The following is an 18,223-nucleotide window of genomic DNA, read 5'->3' as shown; positions in this document are numbered from 1 at the left end:
AAGGAAGAAGCAGCTCCCAACACTCAAAATACCCTGTTTATATTATGATGTCCATTTTACATACAAAGAAACTGAATCTTAAAGAGACTGAGTAACCCAAGGTCGCATAGATACCGACATGATGGAGCCAGAATCTATAAATACCCAATCCCTGAAAAAGAGTGCCCAACTCCATGTTATAATTATACATCTCCATATTCAGAATCTGCTTGGAAGTAACTATTTGATGAAACTATTTATACTTGCCAGTGAAAATATCTCACTTCAGGAATGAAACGCAATTGTTCTTTCCGTGTCCTGAAATGTCCCCTGAATCTGAAGTTTTATGACAGTGATGAAACAATAACTCTGCCAGAAAATAAAACACACACCTGGATTAGGAGCCAGCAGTCCCTGGCGTCAGCCGCTGGCTGCCCAGGAAGGCAAAACACCTCAGGACCGTGCAGCTGGCACGTCCAGCCCAAGACTCGCCAAGAGCTTGCAGCCCAGACAAAGGTGGTGACATCCAAAAGGTTTGTCCAGAGTGCATACGGGGGATGTGTCACTCCTGATAACATCACAGCTCGCAAGAGCTCTGCTTTGAACTTGAAACAAGACATTGCTTTCATCAGCTACCCAGTCTCCCCTGCTCTTTTGTTCTTTGATACAGTCTATACATCAAAGATGGCGACAGCTGGCTTCCTGCTGCCTTTGAAGTAGCAGGTCTGACAATACCTATTTCTAGCCTTACAGGCGGCACAGAAACATAATCCATGCAGACCTTTTTCTCTGCAAGATTTCACATCCTAAGGAAATGGAACCAAAAAAATTTTTTTTAATTTTTATTGAAGTATACTTGTTTTACAATATTGTGTTAGTTTCAACTGTATAGCACAGAGAATCAGCCACACGAATACATAGGTTCCCTCTTCTTGGGGATTTCCTTCCCATTTAGGTCCCCACAGAGTATGGAGTAGAGTTCCCAGAGTGAGAGAGTAGGTTCTCATTAGTTACCTATTTTATACATAGCATCAAGAGTGTATATATGTCAATCCCCATCTCTCAATTCATTCCCTCCCTCCACCCTTTTCCCTTTTGGTGTCCACGTGTTTGTTCTCTATGTCTGTGTCTCTGCTTCTGCTTTGTAAGGAAGATCATGATATTCACAAAAAAAAATTAATCAAAGTATGGTCATGTGTGTAATCCCATATTTCGTCTCATTTACTCAATGGATGTTTGAGTACTCATTGTATGCCAGGCACCGTGATGTGTGCTGACAAAACACAGTCCAATGTTGCGGGAAACTGATGGGTTCCCCAAAACAATACAACGAATGCTATTGTAAAGGGATGTCTCAGGTCCTGTGGGGTCTCCCAGGAGGGGCTGTACATGTGAAGGGGACTCACAGAGGCAGAAGTCTCAGAGACATGGGCATACCTGTGCATCTGTCTCTGGGACCCAGCTCACTAAGCTGCACTTCCCTTGCCCAGAACAAAAGAAGACTGTAAGCATAAGGGTTGGGATGTGGGAACAGACCAGATGGGGGTCCACAGGGCAGGATAGAGGAGTCCATGTGAATAATGTTTCTCAGAGACACCAGTGGAATGGATAACCATTAACAACGTGCCTATACACCCAAGTCCTCTGAGAGTCTCCACACTCTGCAGAGTCCATCTGCACAAGAAGAATCTAGACTTTCAGTTCAGTTCAGTTCAGTCGCTCAGTCGTGTCCGACTCTTTGCAGCCCCATGAGTCACAGCACGCCAGGCCTCCCTGTCCATCAACAACTCCCAGAGTTCACCCAAACTCATGTCCATCGAGTCAGTGATGCCATCCAGCCATCTCATTCTCTGTTGTCGCCATCTCCTCCCACCCCCAATCCCTCCCAGCATCAGGGTCTTTTCCAATGAGTCAACTCCTTGCATGATGTGGCCAAATTATTGGAGTTTCAGCTTCAGCATCAGTCCTTTCAGTGAACACCCAGGACTAATCTCCTTTAGGATGGACTGGTTGGATCTCCTTGCAGTCCAAGGGACTCTCAAGAGTCTTCCCCAACAGCACAATTCAAAAGCATCAATTCTTCAGCGCTCAGCTTTCTTCACTTTAGCTGCATCCTAATCATTATCCCTCTCTTCCAAATGTCTCATGGAAACTTATCTCTCCCTCGAGATCAAAGGTTGCTTCTTGGCAATACCCTGATTTTTCTAGATTAGGGTCTATGCAAGATGGAGGCTTTCCTGGGGGTCACCTTGCCCCCTGCTCATCATTTCCTCCTTGACTAACACAAACGGTACAGGTGGGCAGTGACGGTGTTGGCACACATCCCGTGTCTTCATTTACCTGGATGTAGCAGAATTCCTCTTGGGTAACAGTGACTCTTTCTCAACTAAGCCTCCACAACAGTCTCTATTTGAGCATGCCATCGCACATGAAGCGCCCAGCAGATAGCTTTCCGTGGGGCACAGCTGCAGGCCCCAGTACCAGTGAAACCAGTGATGCAATCAACCTCTCTGCCACAGAACTTGAACACATATGCTCTATCTTCATCTTACATTTTGCTCTCCGCTATGAGTCACTGATGTTTTGAAGAAGTTCCCTGCCCACTCCCCCACCCCCAGTTTTCTCACACAGAGACATTTTTCCCTGTCCAACCTTTTAATAATCTGCTTACTGTTGTTCCCAAGCCGCTATTTACCCTTCCCCGTCCCCACACACTCTTCACCCAACTCCCCAGCAGGGGCCGGCCTATTACTGATCCGTGTCCTCCTTCGCACAAGTCTGATGGAAGCCTCCATCCACACATGGCTGTCCTCTCATTTCTTGGTTCATTTGGGGGTTGAAGTGAGCCATCATCATACTTCCTTGATGGAGACAGTAGCATTAGGTGCTGTAGAAGTCTTCCTGTTGCTGAACTACTACAGAAATGGTCATTTCTAAATCCAAGATTCCTCATATCTATGTCAGGAATTCAAAATAAAATTGTACAACCCACATCCTTGTTTCACAGACTTGCCTATTGACCTAGGAAACACAAAACAGGCTGTGTCCTGCTGAAGAAGACTCCTGAGTTTACAAAAACAGCCTGCTTGAGTTTACTGAGGATAATTCTGACTCACGCACAGAGACACTGCATTTATTTATAAATATCTGCACAACTCTAATCGTCAACAACATGAGTGAGTGCACCATGGAAATCTTTTCATCTTCACCTTTTACCTTTTTTTACATTTTGACATTGTTGCCACAGCCTTTCTGCTTTTGACCACAATCAGAAATTTATTAATAGCAAGGTGATTTTGTTTTATTTTTATATATTTACAATTTGCAATCATATATACAGCTGTGAAAAGCTCATTCGTTAGAATCATGTACCCTGAGTCCCTGATCATAACAAATGTTTATAAATTGATCATATATCTACTGTAAATTAGACAGACAATGAGGAATTTTGACACGGCCTGTGAAATAATCTTGGTCAAAACCACGCCACTGTTTTCATCTGCTCTCAGATGTTGCCTGAAGAGCTCACTGAAATGAGGTCTCATCACCACATAGGAAAACAGCCTCATATCTTCAGCGCAAGAGCACTCCATCCTTTCTAAGTGTAATAATATCAATGTTAGCATTAAGCACAGACATTAGTACCTGTTGAGACTTCCCTGGAGGTTCCATGGTTAAGACTCCGTGATTCCACTGCAGGGGTATGGGTTCGAGCCCTAGTCAGGGAAATAAAATCTCATGTGCCAGGCAGTGCATCCTTAAAAAAAAAAGTATAGTCCCTGCTCATGAGAGTAGCCAATGTATCAATTAGACATCACTGTGTACATACCATATCCCAAAATATAATGACCCAAACAACAATCATTCATACAGTTCACTGTCTTAGTCCATTTGGGCTGCTCTAACATAATTCCACAGACTAGGCAGCTTATAAACAATCAGCATTTATTTTTCACAGTTTAGGATCTTGGAAAGTCCAAGATTTCAGTGCTGCCTGATTTGCTATTTGCGAAGGACCTGGTTCATAGGTGGCCATCTTTTCATTGTAACCTCATATGGCAGGAGAGCCAAGGGATCTCTGTGCAACCTGCTTGATAAGAGCACTAATTCCATTCTTGAGGGTTTCTCCCCCCTGTCTATTCACATCCCAAAGACCCCACCTCCTAAGACCATCACAAGGGGGTTAGGACTTAACACGTGACTCTGGGGTGGGTGGACATTGACATCAGGCCACAGCACTCATGAGTCTCCAGGACAGCAAACTAAACTAGGATAAGCTTAATGTTTTCACTCTGGGCTGAGCATCCCCAGGCACCTGGGGTCAACTATGGGTTGGTTATATGGCTCTGTTTCTAGAAGTTGGCCAGCTGTCAGCAGGGGCTCCTCAGCTCTGCTCCAGGTGGCCTCCCATTCTCCAGAAAGCTAGTCCAGGCATGGTCTCATGATCTTGGCAAGCTTCCAGCAAATACTAGAACTGAGTCTATTGAGACTCAGTTTTCTATTGCTTTGTAATAATTACCATGAACTGAGCACCTTAACACAATCATTTGTTACCTCATGGTTCTGTAAATCAGAAGTTCAGCACAACATGACTATTAGCTCTGGGCATCACAAGGCTGAAAACTAACCAAGAGACTCTGAGGAGGAAAAGTCTGCTTCCAAACTCATCCTTGATGTTGGTAGAACTCAGATCCTTATGGTTGTCAGACTGCAGTCTCTGTGTCCTTGATGGCCATCAGGCAGAGTTTGCTTTCAACAAGTAGAAGCTCCTCACACTCCCAGCAAGGGCATTCAAATCCTTCTCGTGCCTCAGATCTCCTACTTCCTCTGTCTCTGACCTCTAGACCCAGATTGGGTGCTACTGTGATTATTAAATCAGGGCCACCTGGATAATATCCCTCTTGAGGACAACTGTTTTTGGAAAGTCAATTGTATCTGCAAAATCTCTCTGCTATAACATAATCACACTCACTGGTACCCAAAGCAGTCAAGACAAGGGGATCACACAAGAGGAGTGTCACTGCAGGTCACCTAGCAATCCTGCCCCAAGGCAGAGGCTTAGACTCCACTGGCTCTTCCTCACATCAGGCACATTCTAAAGATCAAGGCAGGTCAACCCAAATGTGGACAGTGGGGAAATAGATGCTACTTTTTGATGGAAAGAACCACAACCTCACACTGCAAGAAGGCAAAGACACAAGGAGAGGTGAAAGGTTGAGATCATCTCTTGCAAGCTATCCCAGACAGCATACATGAAACTTGCTTAGAAAGTCCAGTTGCTGCTGCTAAGTCACTTCAGTCGTGTCCGACTCTGTGTGACTCCATAGACGGCAGCCCACCAGGCTCCCCCGTCCCTGGGATTCTCCAGGCAAGAACACTGGAGTGGGTTGCCATTTCCTTCTCCAATGTGTGAAAGTGAAAAGTGAAAGTGAAGTTGCTCAGTCATGTCCGACTAGTAGCAACCCCATGGACTGCAGCCCACCAGGCTCCCCTGTCCATGCGATTTTCTAGGGAAGAGTACTGGAGTGGCTTGCCATTGCCTTCTCCGGTAAAAAGTCCAGTAGCAACACCTTAATCAGTCTTGCTGCCGCAATGAGGTGGCCGAGGAAGCAGGTCCATTTCCAATTCTAAGGATGAGAATATGAACAGGCAGAAAGTAAATATGAGGCCTGCTCTGCCCGTAGAAGGAGATCAGCCATATTTATTTTCTGGCTACTCCACTCCACATAGACCAATCTATCTTTGCCTCTTGTTCTCTCATCAGTGCAATAAAACACCAGGAGGCTTTCACACCTCACTTCAGGGGGTACCCGGGGGGAAACCTGCTGTTCCCAAACCGGAAACCTGAGTATGCTAATATCCTTTCTAGAAATGTTGCTGACTGTTTTCTCCCAAAGAAAAGGATAAGAGAGGCAGGTGCAGAGGAAATAAAAGCCACAGCCAGTCCAGATGGGAAAGTCAAACCTGGCAGATAGATTTCCTTTCACTTACTGATGTTTCAAGATTTATGAAGCTTTAAATCTTATCTTTATAAAAAAAAAATCCTCTGAAGGCTCATCTCCCTTCCATATGCAAAACTGAGGAGTTGAGAATGTTTCAAAGAAGCTACCTGTAAACTCAGAAGTAGAAAGAGACAAGAGTCCTAACTAACACAAAACTAAGGCAAAACAAAGTGTTTAGGAAGGAAAAAAGATTTTCTGTCCTCAGTGGAGTTATATCTATTTATTATTAAATGTTTCTGGGCTTTAGGGGCAGGGCCAGAGAAAACAAGATTTCAAATATCAACCTCTTTTTAATTTCTTTTTTTTTTTTTTCCATTTTTTGAGAGTGTTGAAATCATGGCCTACTTGCTGTGTGATTCCCATGCCACCTTGGAAATCTGTACCAACTTTAGAATAAAAGCTTATAGGGAACATATTTTTATTTTAAGAACATTCACCAGCTGTTGAGAATTGTGTTTTTCTATACATACATCACTTTATGACTCTCACAACTCAGCTCAGTGGCGAAATGTCCCAAGTTCTGCATCACTTCTTAAGCCAGGTCTGCCAAAACACTCTGAAATCTCCATTGTGGACTGGAGTCTAGCCAGTAATATACACCCAGCATCCAAGAAGAGTCAAAGGGAAATTCAAAGCAAAGAAACATTTTCAGGGAGAAACAGTTAAGAGCAGGCTGGGGAAACATGGATGGACCTGGAGACTGTCATACTGAGTGAAGTAATCAGACAGAGAAGCAGAAACACAACATGACATCCCGTATGTGCGGAATCTAAAAAGTCATGACACGAATTAGCTTACTCACAAAACAGTAACAGATTCACAGACTTAGGAAACAACATGTTTGCTGGGGGAGGGGCTCAAGGGGAAGATAGGGGGATGGGAAAGTCAGGGAATTTGGGAAGGACAGGTACACACTGCTGGATTTAAAATGAATAACCAACAAGAACCTACTGATTACCACAAGGAAATCTGCTCAATGTTATGTGGCAGCTTTAATGAAAGGGGAGTTTGGGGGAGAATGGATACAGTATATGTATGGTTGAGTCCCTTTGCTGTCCACCTGAAACTATCACAACATTGTTAATCACTTGGGTCGGGAAGATCCTCTGGAGAAGGAAATGGCAACCCACTCCAGTATTCTCGCCTGGAGAATCCCATAGACAGAGGAGTCTGGTGGGCTACAGTCCATGGGGTCTCACAGAGTCAGACACGACTTAGCAACTAAACCACCACCACCCCAATAAAAAATAAAATTTTCAATTTAAAAAAAAGAAAAACAGCAGGCTGTAGAAAGACACAGAAAAGTGAACTGCAGTGTGTTTTCATTTATTTGGAGATAGCATTATTACAGGGTTTGCAGAGCGCTTTGTAGCTTCTTCAGATAATTATTTATGAGTGGAGAGCTCAGAGTAGCAATGATTTGCCAACAAATTGGGGCCCCTTTTTACGCATGAATCCGTTTTGTCACCTTTCATTTATGTGCATGTTCAACTTTCTCAAAAAAACTATTAGCTTAACTGGTGGTCTGTATTATTTCAACATTAAAGCAATAAAGCAGTGTTTCTTTTTTAAAAAATTTGACTTCTTTTTTAGTTAGATTTGTTGCCAGGTCTCCCAAAATAGACAGCTGAAGTCTATTAGGTATACTGATCACTATTATTTGGAAAAGGTATTGGCAATCTTTTAGTGGGGAGCAATGTTCCTCAATGGCTCAGTGAGTAAAGAATCCGCCTGAGATGCAGGAGACACAGGAGATGTGGGTTCATTCCCTGGGTGGGGAAGATCCCCTGGAGAAGGAAATGGCAACCCACTCCAGGGTTCATGCCTAGAGAATCCCATGGACAGAGGAACCTGGTGGGCTACAGAACATGGGGTCACAAAAAGTCAGCACGACTGATCGAGTAAGCATGCAAAGCAAGTGTTACTGACATATTTTCCTGATGGTGTAAGGATGAGACAGAATAGGGAAGGAAGGGGAAACTGGTGGTTGATATAAACCTAGGGAAGACTCCCCTCTCACTCTCATCCTATTTCACATCCATCAGAAAGATGAGCACTCTTCCATTTCATATATGAAAATCATTAAGAGAATAAATCCTAAGAGTTTTCACCACACAGAAAAAATTGTTCTACTTCTTTAATTTTGTATCTGTATGGGATGATGGATGTTCACTAAACTTTTGGTGATTATCGCTTTATGATGTATGTGAGTCAGATTGTTTTGCTGGACATCTTAAACTGACACAGCACTGTATGTCAATCATAGCTCAATAAATCTGAAAGAAAAAAAAAACATTGAGTATCTTTTTAAAGTGTAAGTCCAGTTGGTGCAGTTAAATCTGTCCATCTCTGATGTTGCGTCTGCCTTTGAGAAACCCTTCTCTAACAGAGGAAACAATTACATGGAGACACCAGAAGTCTGGGCTACTTACCCCAAGTTACTGCCTTGTCCCCAAACCAGGAGGGCTTTGAACCTAGACAAATCATTCAGCAATAACCCTGATCCCCAAGATTCATCAGTTCTTACCCTGCTGTTGATGTTTGGTCATTAAGTCACGTCCAACTCTTTGTGACCCCATGAACTATAGTCCCCACCAGGCTCCTCTGTCCATAGGATTTCCCAGGCAAGAATACTGGAGTGGGTGCCCATTTCCTCCTCCAGGGGATCTTCCCGACTCAGGGATCGACTCCGTGTCTCCTTCATTGGCAGGCGGATTCTTTACAACTGTGCTGCTGGGAAACACTTCTTATCCCATAAAAGTACACAAACTGACTCTCACAGTTAAGTGGCATAGAAGCCCCTGGGGGGGGGAGGACACCTGGGTTTACCCTGGGGACAAACCATACAAGATTGGTGCCCGCAAGGATCTTGGATCTTAGTAATTTTAATGTATCTTGCTTTCTATTCATTTTTCTTGGTAACAATATCAGAAAATGACCATTTTGCTGGCATATGACCTTTTTGAGAACATCAGCTACATTCTGAAATATGCCCCATTAAGTTGTAAACCATGATTTAAAAATAAGATCTCTTTTTCCTAAAGCTAATGTGTACTTAAAGTGAGACCCCTCCCCCCTAAAAAAGCCTAAATTAGGTATTCACAGATACTCTTTGGAAAATTAGGAAGAGGAACAAGGTAAGTTGACACACGTGTTTTGTTACTCCATTTTAAAGACCTAAGAATCTTCCTCCCCTAAATTATCCATTGCTAAACCACAGCATTTTCCTGTTTGGTGTGAATGAAGAAAACAGGTCTTTCTCTTTTTCATTTTTCCCACTGGGAATAGGGAATGGTTCTCTCAGTTATTACAGGAAGGATCCATGAGGACATTTCAAGTACAACCAACTAAAGAAGTGTTTCCTGAAATTGGTATATTTGTATTTAGCTACATTAGAAAGAACTAAATATAAAATGCTACATACAGGAATAAACAGAATTACTAAGAATGGGAGAGTGGGAGGAAGAGGTTTGAGCAAATGTTAAGGTTTTAACAAAACCTTAAGAGTTAAGTTGTCTTCTCCTTAGCATTCTTTTTTAAACTTTGCCAGTTGGTAGAAAACAAAGCCTTCAATATGAAAAACAATTTTATGCACAAAAAAATTGACCTGTCACACACTAGAACTGCGCATGGTCTAAGGAGAATGTTCTGCAATGATGGAAATGTTCCTTATCTGTGATGTCATAATAAGATGACCAACAGCCACACGTTGAAATTCAGTAAAAGAAACTAGAGTCCAGTAGAATTAACAATTGAGTTCCTTAGTCGCAGTGGACCCATTTCAAGTGCTTAATAGAAACCTGGGCTAGTGGCTACCATATTGAACAGCACAGTCCAAGGATCTAAGAGGTTTAGGTATGCACTGAATACACATATTCAAAGCTTGCCAAATCAGGGTGGAGATGGAAAATATTTCCAAGAAACTTCTGTGGAGCATGAAGGAAAAAGGTCTATTTTGTATCACCTGGAGGATTTTTTTTCTCTTTCCATCAAGTTTCAGCCAATAATTAAAGCAAGTTTAGCAGAACTTTTGATCCCAACGCCTTGAACAAATTCTCATGTCTTCCCCTAGAGACTTTCCTTGATACGGTTTTATGCAGCCTGTCTATAGAAAGCACGGTCTCCAAGCACCCAGTGCATGTTTTTCATGTGGATTCACTTCTCTGCTCCTTTGAGTATATTTATCATGGAAATTCCCCCCACTTAAAGCCCATCTGCATCTCAGTAACCACACTTCCCAAGGCTGTTCCATGAAGCAGGTTGCTCTATTTCTGCAGCTCAGCCCACATAATAAGATTTCCAAACTGGCAAGAAAGAGAAAAATAAACAAAGTCCTTTATTGTACAGGTAAGCCTCTGGAATGTCTTTACTTTCCTATGAGAGCTGACACAAAGCAGGAATTCAAGCGACTCCAGGTCAAGATGTGAAGGCCAATCACAGACTCCTGCCCACTCTTCAGTCCACGAGTACCATAGTCCACATGTGGATGATGGAGTTTGCTCTTAAATTATTCCATACAAAGTATATCAAGTGTGGTGTGAGTGGAGTTTATGTGACAGAAGAGATATCCTTGGTCAGCTTCAGCTTCACGTTCAAGGTCATCACTTCTATAATGCTCTTATAAGCTTAGAATTAAAATGAGGCCAGAAGCTATCAAAAACATCCTTGCATATATACCTGCCCCAGAAAAAGTTCCTGGAAATGATTTGCTTTAATCTGCTGGGGTCTGCTGAAGCCTGGACATATGGAAAACAGCCTAACAGCCCAATCCCCTTTAAGAGAATCCCTTCAAGAAGGAGAACAGTCTGGGGCCAACCAGGGGTCAGGTCTGCCTTAAGGCAGCCTTGAGATCATGTTTGGTGATTCCCACAGACTCATCACCATTATCAACATTTGGACTATCTTCCACCAGAGTTTAGACATTGACTTTGAGTGAACGGTGTGTGGATTCAGCACCTATGGAAACTGACTGTTGATAAAATGAAAGTGAAAGTCACTGTCATGTCTGACTCTTTGTGATCCCATGGACTATACAATCCTTGGAATTCTCCAGGCCAGAATTCTGGAGTGGGTAGCCTTTCCCTTCTCCAGGGGATCTTCCCAACCCAGGAATAGAACTGGGGTCTCCTGCCTTGCAGGCAGATTCTTTACCAACTGAGCTAAGAAGGACTGTTAATAAGCATATTAATAAACACATCACCTTTTTGAAAATTGCTTAATGCATTTTGTTACATCCAGGGCGCTCTTCATAAACACATGTATATGTGATCTCCTCATATAATTACCAATGTAAATGACTACCGAAGCTGATTGTCTACCTACTAGGCACATGCGTTACCTCAGGAGACGTGAACAGCATTTGCTTCATTACCTTCATCCATACTGGGCCAGTTTCAAAACAAGCATGGTCCCAAATCCAAACCCTTATTTCTAAGATTGAACCTAGGCCACATGGACCTCATGGGAAGAAATCAGAAAGAACGAAACATAGCCAGGCTAACACTGTGATTGAATATGTCTCCAATCTTAAGCTCAACATTTTACCTCAAAAAAAAGAAAAAAAGATACAGGTCACGCTTGAAATACATGTGAATCATAGCAGCCTTTAAGTGAGAAGACAAAAAAAAAAAAACAGGAGGGAGGGTAAAATGTCCACAAGAGTTCAAACAATACAGGAAGACCTCTTCAGCAGATCCTCAAGCCCAGGTTTAGAGCAGATGTTGGCAAGCTATCTAGAGCCAACTCTGCCTGCCTCCTTTCATAAATAAAGTTTTATTGGAACAGGACCACACCAGCTGGTAGACACACTGCCTGTGGCTGCCCCTGGGTACAAGGCAGAGGTGTGGTGGAGGCTGTGGGGCCCAAAGAGCTGGAAATATTTACTGCCTGAACCTGAAGAGAATAAGTTTGCTGACCTGGTGTTCAGAGTTTTAGAGATTTTGCTGAAAACAGACATCCCTCGAGTTTCCAAAGCACTCATTTTTTCTGGTTAAAAATGAATGGGGGGAAACAAGCATGTCTGCATGTCTGTTACAGAGCAGCACGTGTGTGTCAGTCTAAGAGGCAGCTCTCATATAGCTTTGGTGTCCTAGGTTCTGAGAATAATTATTTCTTTGTTAACATTGGGTAAACTTATCTTTAGGAACTTGAGAGAAGGTTGGGCACATCTCTGAAGTTTAATTTCAAAATAGGTTGAAATCTAACCTTGGGATTCTAGTCGGGAGCTAGATAACAATGTATTTGCCTGGAGGCTTTTCAAGGGGATGTTGTTGACTGGTACGTTGCCGTTGCAGGCCATGGAAGTGAACTTGAAAAACAGGCACAATTGCCTGTCCAAGTTTTCACCATAAATAATCACTTTTTAAAAGGTTCCAGTAACTTACCCACTAGGAGAAAAAAAAAAAAGGAAAGTGGGACAATGACGCTGTGACTTTTCTCCAGAATCATCATGTGTAATGTCATGCTGCCATCTGCAGTACTTTATTTCAATATTTTCACCCAAACACGGGAATTTTAATGAGCTCTGTAGACACGTGGCCATTCTCTTGAGGAAGAAACGTTTTGCCTGCAACAGCAGTGAAAGAAAGGTTTTGACCAACTTCCTCTCTTCAGTCACAGTCCCCAGTTCCTCCCCACCCACATGCCACCATTTCTAGGAGGGTTTCAATTTTCGGTGATGCTTTTGTACTCATGGTGATGTTAAATATGAAAGTGAATCAACGTGCTGTACCGAGTGGGGGGAGCGCCCTGAAACTGCTCCGAAACGCTGTGACGCAAGGTCTCCTTACACTCATCAAATGTCAAGAATGCCAGTGGGCAGCAAGGCTGGGATGTGGCAACAGCAGGCGTGAGCCCTGAACTCCAGGAAAGCCCAGGTTTTCAAGCTTTGGTAAATTTGGGGGTTAAGAGATCCACGCCGAGGGCTGGCCTTGGTAGCACACCTACTAAAATCAGACGGTACAGAGACGATTAGCACGGCTCCTGAGCAAGAGTGAGGTACGAGCTCCAGAAGTGTTCTGTTATTCAAATACATTCTAAGGGGATGAATTCCTGCTAGGGCTGCTGCAACAAAATACTACAGACTAGAGCCCTGTAAACCATGGAAAATCACTGTCCCACAGTTCTGGAGGCTGAAACCCCAAGATCAAAATATCAGCAAGCTTGGTTTTCTCTGAGGCCTCTCTCCTCAGCTTGTGGACGGCCACCTTCTCCATTTCTCCACATGGCCTCCGCCCTGTGTGTCTGCATCTTAATGTCTCCTGATAAGGACAACAAGCATTAGATTAGGGCCACCTTGATGATCTCATTTAACCTTAGTTAATCCCCTGGAGAAAGAAATGGCAACCCACTCCGGTATTCTCGCCTGGGAAATCCTACAGACAGAGGAGCCTGGCAGGTTATCGTCCACAGGGTTGCAAAGAGCTGGACACAACTGAGCAACTAACATAACATAAATAACCTGTTGAAAGAACCCACTCCAGTGTTCGTGCCTGGAGAATCCCAAGGGCAGAGGAGCCTGGCGGGCTGCAGTCCACGGGGTCGCAAAGAGTCGGACACGACTGAAGTGACTGAGCACTCACTCAACTCTTGAGAGACCTATCTCCAAACACAGTTACATTCTGAGTTACTGCAGGCAAGGACTTCAACATCTATGTGGAAAGAGGGGATACAATTCAGTCTGTAACAGGAAATACATTAAATAAAATACCTGCTTCTAATGTCTGGATCTAAAATGAATAGACTACAATAAGTAACAAGGCATTAGGATGCTTGGAAGGAAGAAACGGAGGGAAGGAACAAGATGACGAAGCAAGTAGGGGAGGAAGGAAGGAAGAGAAAAGCTTGAATAGTGGCCAGAGTTTAAACTGGTCCAAACAAGAGATCTTGCTTAAGGAATTGGCCCCACGTACACATACTAGGGGGAAGAAGAAGTCTCAAACAAAAGGAGATGGGGAAAACTGAATGATCCCAGGCATTAAGGCCACTCATCTTTGCCTGTTACGTATGCCCTGTAGGGCCCAATAGTGTCTTGAAGCTATAATGTCACTATGGTTTAGTCACTAAGTCACGTCCGACTCTTGCAACCCCATGGACTGTAGCCCTCCAGGCTCCTCTGTCCGTGGGATTTTTCCAGGCAAGAATACTGGAGTAGATTGCCATTTCCTTCTCCAGGGGATCTTCCCGACCCACAAAAAGAACCCAGGTCTCCTGCATTGAAAGTGGATTCCTTCATTGCAGGCAGATAGATTCTTTACCAACTGAGCTACAAAGGAAGCCCCCAATGTCACTATGTCTACCAAATATCCTATCACTCTGAAGCTGTCCAAGAAACCGGACCCTCAGCAGATCCCAGCAAAAACTGCCCCAGAAGTGTGCCATTAACTTTGCCTGGGGGATTTAAATCCAAATCCAGCAACGAGAAAAATATGGATCTGCTATTCTCGAAAGGTGTTAATGGTTCCTTGCTGAACACTGTGGTCTGCAGTGTCTCTTGAAGATAGGAAGTTTTGCTCTTTTTCCTGCACTGATATACTGATCTGGGGATGCCTAGCAGACAGCTTGCCCTGTCATGCTTCTACTGAAGCATCAGCAGGGTGTGTCACTGTTTGGCTGCTTCTGTACCACCCTAGCCAAGGCCTGTTGCACCTGTTCCCTAATCGCTCACATCGCTTCATTAACGGAGCAGCAGCCTCTGTGTCTTCACACTCTCTGCTATGTGTAGGGCTTGGACCAGGTTGTCTCCATGTACTATCTTGTTTGATAATCACCTTTGCAAACTCTCAACCACCAAACGCATTAATACAAAAATGGCTTTGAATGTGTAAACCATATGAACTATATGTTGCAACCGTTTTGCTTTATCCTACTGGGAAAAAGCCACAGATGCAAATCAGGAAGAGTAAATTACCAGCTGAACAAGTTCTATGTTGTTTTGTCTTGGAATCAATAGCAGTTGGCATATTCTGGCTAGGAGGGTTTCATATGTCAATTCACACGCTGCTTAGCTTTTTGTTTTTCACTGACAATTTTGAATCAAAATGCCTAGAATCACAGACAATACCACCTTTAGGCTCTCATCTAATAATCCCAGGTAATAACTGAAGTATATCTAAAGCAGTCACTATTAGCAACAACAGCAACAAGAAAAAAGTATTTGTTATTTATGGGAAAAGCGTAAATAAAGAATGAATTGCTCCTTGTAGTAGTAGTTTAGCTGCTCAGTCGTGTCTGACCTCAGACTGTAGCTTGCCAAGCTCCTCTGTCCATGGAATTCTCCAGGCAAGAATACTGGAGTGGGTTGCCAGTTCCATCTCCAGGGGATCTCCCCGGCACAGGAATCGAACCCGGGTCTCCTGCATTGCAGGCCAAATTGCAGCTTATAAGCAAATTCCAATTACTGATACAAACGGGAAACACTGTGTAGTTGTAGGCGGTCCGCTTAGCTCGCAAGATGGAACCTTAGAGTGTAAACATTTGGTGGGGTAATACTGTCCTCTGGTGGTATATACAAAGTACTTCACATTTAGTTTCTGCGAGTCACTCTGAACCCTTGACAGTATTCCTGGCCTCTTTTTATCCATTTTATTGCTAACCTGATCCCCAGAAGATACTGAGAATCTATTCTGTACACACAGACATTTCGGAATCTACATGTTATTCAAACTTGATGGATGATGATGTTCCAGGGGCTCAAAACTTAGACCCAGACAGGAGAGGACTGCTCTGGACCCACCATTTAGATGGTTTGGCTCCGGCTTTCCCTGGCTGTGCTCCTCCCTGCAGATCAAGGTGTCCTGGGGCGCGCCCAAGCCCACGCCCTTTTCTTCCTGCTACCTGCCCCAATCTCACCTCCACCACCAGGTCCACTTCGTTCTGTCCTGTTAATACACAGGTGCTCTCATTTTGCCTGAGGTTTTGATGAATAATAGCAACCTCCCTGTTCCAGGATATCATTTGCATTTAGAGAAGCTTCCTGCAATACCATGACACATCCCTTCCCAGCAGTAATAATGACAGGGAATTTTAAGATACGAGAAAAGACCCGTGGGATAACTTTTCTCACCCCTTCAAATCACATAGGGTGTCTGCAAGGACTGGTGCAGTCGCTTAGTCCTGTCTAACTTTGTGACCCCGTGCAAGAATACTGGAGAGGGTTACCATTCCCTTCTCCAGGGGATCTTCCCGACCCAGGAATCAAATCCCCGTCTCCTGTATTACAGGCAGAGATTCTTTACAGATTTCTTTTTTCCAGGGTCCTTGGACAAAGCGGTCTTCCCTGGTGTCTCAGACGGTAAAGTGTCTGCCTGAAATGTGGGAGACCTGTGTTCGATCCCCAGGTTGGGAAGATCCCCTGGAGAAGGAAATGGCAACCCACTCCAGTACTCTTGCCTGGAAAATTCCATGGATGGAGGAGCCTGGTGGGCTACAGTCCATGGGGTCGCAAAGAGTCAGTCAGACACGACTGAGCGACTTAACTTTCACTTTGGAAAAAGCAAGGACCCTGGAGCTTTTTCCAAACCTCAGTCCTCTGCTGCCACCTTCAGGACATTTGTCGTAGCTTCATGTTCTGAAGCTGCTGTTTACTTCATGAAAACTTAGTCCATAAAAAGTTTGTCATACAAGATGAGTGAGTTCTAGATGTTCGCTGTACAACGAGGTGCCTATAGTTAACCCTGCTGTGTTGTGCACTTCAATAAACGTTAAGAGGGTCGATCTCATGTTGGGGGTTCTTACTATAAATAAATAAAAGCTACTCGAAATAGAGAGGGAAGGGAGAAGGGAGGGAAATAGGGAGGGCGCGAGGGCTCCAGGAGGGATCCATCTGAATGTTGTATCAGCCGGCTGAGAAAAGAGCGGCTGGCATCTGTTTTTGTGGTATTTCACACGTCATGTAACACTTCCTATTTGCTACTCTATCAAACAATAGAATAATTTTTAAAAAATAGCTAACACTACATCTATAATGTAGATGTATATAATAAGCAATGAAAGCATATAAGTGTAATTTTTATATATATAACAAAACTATTCGACCTAAATAATATGTATACTCATCCTAGAGTAAGAACAGCTGGCATTGATAGGGTGCCTACAATGTGGCTGGCGGGGTACTCTGTATTTTATCATTGTTACCGTGTTTCCATGTTTAATTGTCTCAATTTAATTGTCTCCACCATGAGGTGGACATTACTATTAGCTTTATGTTACAAAGGACACTGAGGAACTCCCTTGTCTGAAACTCCCCAACTAGTGAGTAGCCAAGCCTGGAGCTGAGCTGTGTTTATCTATCCCCCTTCAGAGTCTGCATTCCTCACCGTGGAGTGAACGCCTGTCGTTTGAGCAAGCAGACGATAACGAGAAATCATGATGTTGCGAAACAGAAAAAAACGAGACCTAACATCACCCCTGGGTTCATTCACAAGCGTTGCTGGGTACTGAGAACGCAGAAAAGCTCAAGATAAGCAAGGGCCTTGCTCACTACCATACGTGCTAATATGAAGAAGCTCAACAGAAAATAGATTTTTTTAAAGAAGTGGATTTTATATACTTTATAAAATATATACTTCATAAAAAGTATACTTTATAAAAATAAGAGTATTTTTCTATTAAATAAGGATGGCTTATAAAATAGATAAGCTGTGTTTGTTAAGAATGCAAATAGGATGATGTGATAAAAAGTGTCTGAAAAGCTGGTTTATTGGGGGTAGTCTAAAAAGAGGTGATCTTTAGACTGACTAGTGTGTTAGTCACTCAGATGTGTCCAACTCTTTGGGACCCCATGGACTGTAGCCCACCAGGCTCCTCTGTCCGTCGAATTCTCCAGGCAAGACCACTGGAGTGAGTAGCCCTTCCCTTCCCCAGAGGATCTTCTCGACCAGGGATCGAACCCAGGTCTCCCATATTGTGGGCAGATTCTTTACCATCTGAGCCACCAGGGAAGCTTCCTTCCAGGGAAGACTGGCTAGAGCTAATCTCAAGATTTAATCTAGCTCTAAGTTCTATGGAGTTAGAGAATTCCAGAAGGATGAAAGAGCTGGTACAAAAACCCCTGAGGGAGGGAAGCTTCTCAACAACCTTCAAGAGCAGGAATAAGTCCCATTGTCAGGAGTTAAGAAGGGCAGGGAGGACAGAGGTCTGAGCGCCAGGCACAGCTGCAGTAGTCCACACGTGGGGGTGTTAGAGTCAGTGGGAATTCAAGCCACTGGAAGGCTTCAAGCCCATTAAAATGATCACTCTGGCTG

The 18,223-nt window shown here is 43.6% G+C and overlaps 1 non-coding gene across 1 annotated transcript; it reads left to right on the top strand.

The window, feature by feature from the left end:
* The first annotated feature begins 12,901 nt into the window (after positions 1 to 12,901).
* LOC148778705 (U6 spliceosomal RNA) lies at positions 12,902 to 13,007 on the top strand. The gene has a single exon (XR_016038456.1). It is a non-coding gene; the product is annotated as a U6 spliceosomal RNA (small nuclear RNA).
* Positions 13,008 to 18,223: the final 5,216 nt, after the last annotated feature.

Source organism: Moschus berezovskii, chromosome 1, assembly GCF_049115385.1.
Source record: "Moschus berezovskii isolate FMDL1 chromosome 1, NW_MosBer_1.0, whole genome shotgun sequence".
Lineage (NCBI taxonomy): Eukaryota > Metazoa > Chordata > Mammalia > Artiodactyla > Moschidae > Moschus > Moschus berezovskii.
The sequence above is the reverse complement of the archived record's forward strand: the minus strand, read 5'-3'. Positions and strand labels throughout refer to the sequence as shown.